The following is a 4,203-nucleotide window of genomic DNA, read 5'->3' as shown; positions in this document are numbered from 1 at the left end:
GGCTGGAATAAAATCTTAATAATTATAAAGAAAAACAAATTATGTAACTTGTGTAATTATCCTATATTAAAGAAATTAATAATTAACTGTGTGTGAAAAGTGGGAGCTTCTGTTTATGCTGGCCTGTGAAATAATGGTGGGAAAAAAGTAGCCTTGCTACAGATTTCTCTGAGGAGTATGTGGGGAACATCTATTTTTTTCCTCAGTTATCTGCAGTGGCATGTGCACAGTGTTATTTGTGCTTACGTACGGTATGTAATACTTGTCCCTCTGACTCTGTCACCCAGTGAGGCAGCAGAAACGGTACTCTGTCACTTACATGACACCACAGACATCACAGAAGCTGTGAGAAGTATTCTAAGGAAAAACCCAAATGTATACTCTGAAAACCATGGCCCTATATTTTGTTAACAATGCTGAATAACAAATATATTAGTTAATGACTTGGCACAAAATTTTTGACTCAAAACTAACTAAATTAGGTTCTTCACCCAGCGGGTGGTTGGGCACTGAAACAGGCTCCCCAGGGAAGAGGTCACAGCACTAGCCTGACAGAGTTCAAGCAGTGTTTGGACAAAACTCTCAGGCACTCTTGGGGTGTCCTGTGTAGGTTCAGGAGTTGGACGTGGATGATCCTTCCAACTCAGCATATTCAATGATTCTAATAATTTGTTCCCAGTGAATAATTTGCCTAGTAACAGTTGTAGCTCTGCACTTGTGTTGTCATAATCACAACTGAAATAAGATGTTCTCATTATGACCAGCTTAAGTTTTAGTTTTAAACGCTGGATGTGCCTTGTATGAATATTCAAATCTTGGGCTTTATATTATGATACACTTGAAGAAGTGTACTAGAAAGGCAGACAGAAGGTAAAAATTAAGATATTACTGTAACAATGTTGTGGTACACAGGTTCAGTATTTACAATTGGAAGACCTTGAAAGTTTTCCCTTTTTCTTTCTTTGTTTCCTTCCCCCCCTTTTATTCTGGCAGCTTCTCCAGGCTACTACGTCATCAACTCACATGCTATTTATGAGAAAAATTTCACCTGCTGGCATAAAGGATATCCAGTTGGAGAATGGTCAGTCTGAGTTTTGCATTGATTACCAAATTCTTTTATCACTAATTTATAAGCATTTTAAGTAATGTAAACATTTCCCCATGGAAGAATATTCTTTTTATTGTCTCTAAAGACAAAAGAATTAGTTGCTTCTCCAGAACCTGCCAAAAACTTTGACCTTTGGTAGCTAGTATCTGATTAATACTTGTAATGCATCCTAGCAGAAGCTTCATGTTGTTCCTAGTATTTGTGCTGTCTACCTTCATCCTTCCTCCACCTACAATTGGTTGTCTCAGCAGCCAAGGAAAAAATATTCTTTATCTCTTTAGAAAAAATGCAAGTCTGCCGTATTGCTGAAAATTCATTTTTTGAAAATGCAAGTGTGAATATAATGCCTTCTCAAACAAGTTTTGGGTGTTTTTTTTTTTTGTTTGTTTTTTTTTTTTTTTGAGGTAGACAAAATCTTAACAATTATTCGCATCTCTCAAGTTTCAGAGTAGCCCTATGGCTACTAAAATCTTTCCCAGAAAACTGCCTGTTGCTTTAGAAACAGGGTTGTTAAATATCACAGAACTGAACTTCACAGCAAAGATTGTCATGGCAGGGACAGGGGATGAAATTTTTCTGGTTTTATAAGTTTACTGGAAAATTGTACAGTGGACTGCTGCATATTAATAAGAAGGAAGGCTTTCCCTGCCTTTGTTCCAGCAAGTTATTTAAGTTCTCAGATATTAACTCAATCAGAATAAATCAGGAACATGGAGTATCTAGAATATTACTTTAAAAGGTTTTGGAAAACCTAGAAGAGCTTATTTTCTCCAACTATTTGCAAAACCATTGATTTTTGAGACTGACATATGGTTAACATAAATTATTAAAAAAATTAGAATTACCTTCCTATTGATTCCTTTTCACTGGCTAAAAACTGATGGTATTTCATTTGCAAGAATGCAAGCTGAAGAAGGCACCAGAAACATCTCTATTTATTCATAAAAGTGTGAGATAGATATATCCTTATTGTCATATAGTACATGTAAATAGTTACATAATGACATAACCTGTTACAAGACTGAGGAAACCAAGAAATTCTATTTTAAGGATTCTATTTGATGTGCTCTTTTAATTTAAATCAACATTTTTTAGAAAAATAGTATGTTATTGCCCCTCAAACCCAAAATGACCAAAGGGGAAAAAAGGCCACCTTCAAAAAGCCAGTTCTGGATTTGTGCCTCACCACAGATTCCATTGAATTTATCAGAGTGCATCAGAAAAAAAGAGCAATAAAAACCTCAAAGGATGCAGGAACATGAAAACACAAGCAAACTATTTCCCCCCAAAAGATAAGCCACAAGATCCATTGTTCCCCCTTTTATACGTGTCTGTCCGCCTCCCCCAAATCAAATAATAAAAAGAGAAATTAAAAGCTTTGAACTTTGCCAGGAAGGATGCTTCAGACAGTGATGGTTTCTTGTTCTAGGTGAGAAGTGTAATTTCCAGACTTTGGTGCGGCCATGTTCCAGGCTACACTTAGACATGAGCTCTGTAGCTGCAGAACAGAAGTTTTTATAAAAGGAAAAGCTTGGTTGTCTAAATTTTATTATAACACTGTATCCCCGTGTAAATCCTTGCATACAGGCTACAAATGCAGTACAAAACATGTACCTAATGACAGACGTAATTAACACTTATACTGTACTTTATGAGTTTGGGATAAACACTAATTGAAGAAAATGCAGTGTATTATTGAACTCCAGGGTGATCATGACAAACATATAACTATGTGATCTTAGACATAATTACTCTCACTTAAACTCTGCTAATCTGCAATAAAATCTTTTAAATTCTGTGCAGAATTGGGTCTACTAATTTTATTCTTTCCAAGTCACATTTGGGACCTAAACTGGCATAGATTTTACACTGACTCAATTTCATTGACCACAGGGTGTTGATTTATGACATGTGATATGAGATGCAATCTTTCTAGTTTTACAGTATTTGGAATAACATGTTTGCAAGATTGATATTTGGCTGAAAAGTCTGACATGCTGCAAGAAAGAGCAGCACCAAGAAGAAAGGATAGTATCTACCCCACTTAATTCCTATTGGCATTATCTTATTCTGTGCTCCCAAGAAGAAAAAATTGTGTGGTAGTATATTCTGCTATAAAAAATAAAGAAACACCTGGAATTTCCCCTCATGTTACTGAATACTGAATGTTCACAATACTTATTATTATAAACAGCAAACACTGTTTGTTTGACATAGATTATTACTTTGAGTGTGTACACACAAAATTACCTATGAATCTTCTTGTAATATTTAATTTAGATGATTAGAATTTATGAAACGAAAGTGCTAAAATCCTTATAATAGTGTAAATTTATGTTCAGTTCAGAATCCTGCTGTGATTCCTCAGAAGCACTGTCATGCTGGTGCTGCTGTACTGCCTCTGCATCACACAAAGAAACCTGGGGTTTTTTGTGAAAATTGCTAAGGGCATATTATGGATCTTCACAGCGCTGCTGCCTTGATAATCTAGGCTTGCAGGAGCAAGAAACGCTTGCTGAGCAAAGGCAAAATACACTCAGTACCTGTTGTAGTGACAATTACAAATGGCATGGACATGGGCAGATTTCAAGTGAGATTTTAAGAAGAACATAACAAGAACAGGACCACAAAAGGTCTACAGTAAGTAGCTTAAGGTTGTATTAGGTGGGAGATCTGGACCAAAAATTTGATAGGCTGCTTCTAGATCAGGTGCAAAAGAAGTAGACATAGTACATGCATGTCATGCAAGACAACTAGATGGCTAACAAAACATAAACTGGATCTGGAAGAGAATGCCAATTTTCTTGTGAAAACTTTTTGCTAAGCTTCAGGGGTTGCGTTAGAACTTTTAAATTCATAAACCAGCACAGGATTGTTTTGGCAGAAGTAGAAACTCTTGTTCTGCATTTTTTCTATGGAAAGCACAGTCATCAGCGATAAAAATGGTCAGACTTGTGGAAAACAGTGGGTATGATGAGATGTAATATAGACTAAAAATGATCAAGTAACAATGGGGAACACAAAGTGAATTGCCATGGGGCAATTGTTGACTGACATCTTGAACCTTGGGACTGCCAGTCCTGGGCAGGGAGCCC

The sequence above is a fragment of the Pyrgilauda ruficollis genome, unplaced genomic scaffold (genome assembly GCF_017590135.1).
Source record: "Pyrgilauda ruficollis isolate IOZ18807 unplaced genomic scaffold, ASM1759013v1 scaffold70, whole genome shotgun sequence".
In the NCBI taxonomy this organism is placed as follows: domain Eukaryota; kingdom Metazoa; phylum Chordata; class Aves; order Passeriformes; family Passeridae; genus Pyrgilauda; species Pyrgilauda ruficollis.
This window is presented reverse-complemented; position numbering follows the sequence as displayed.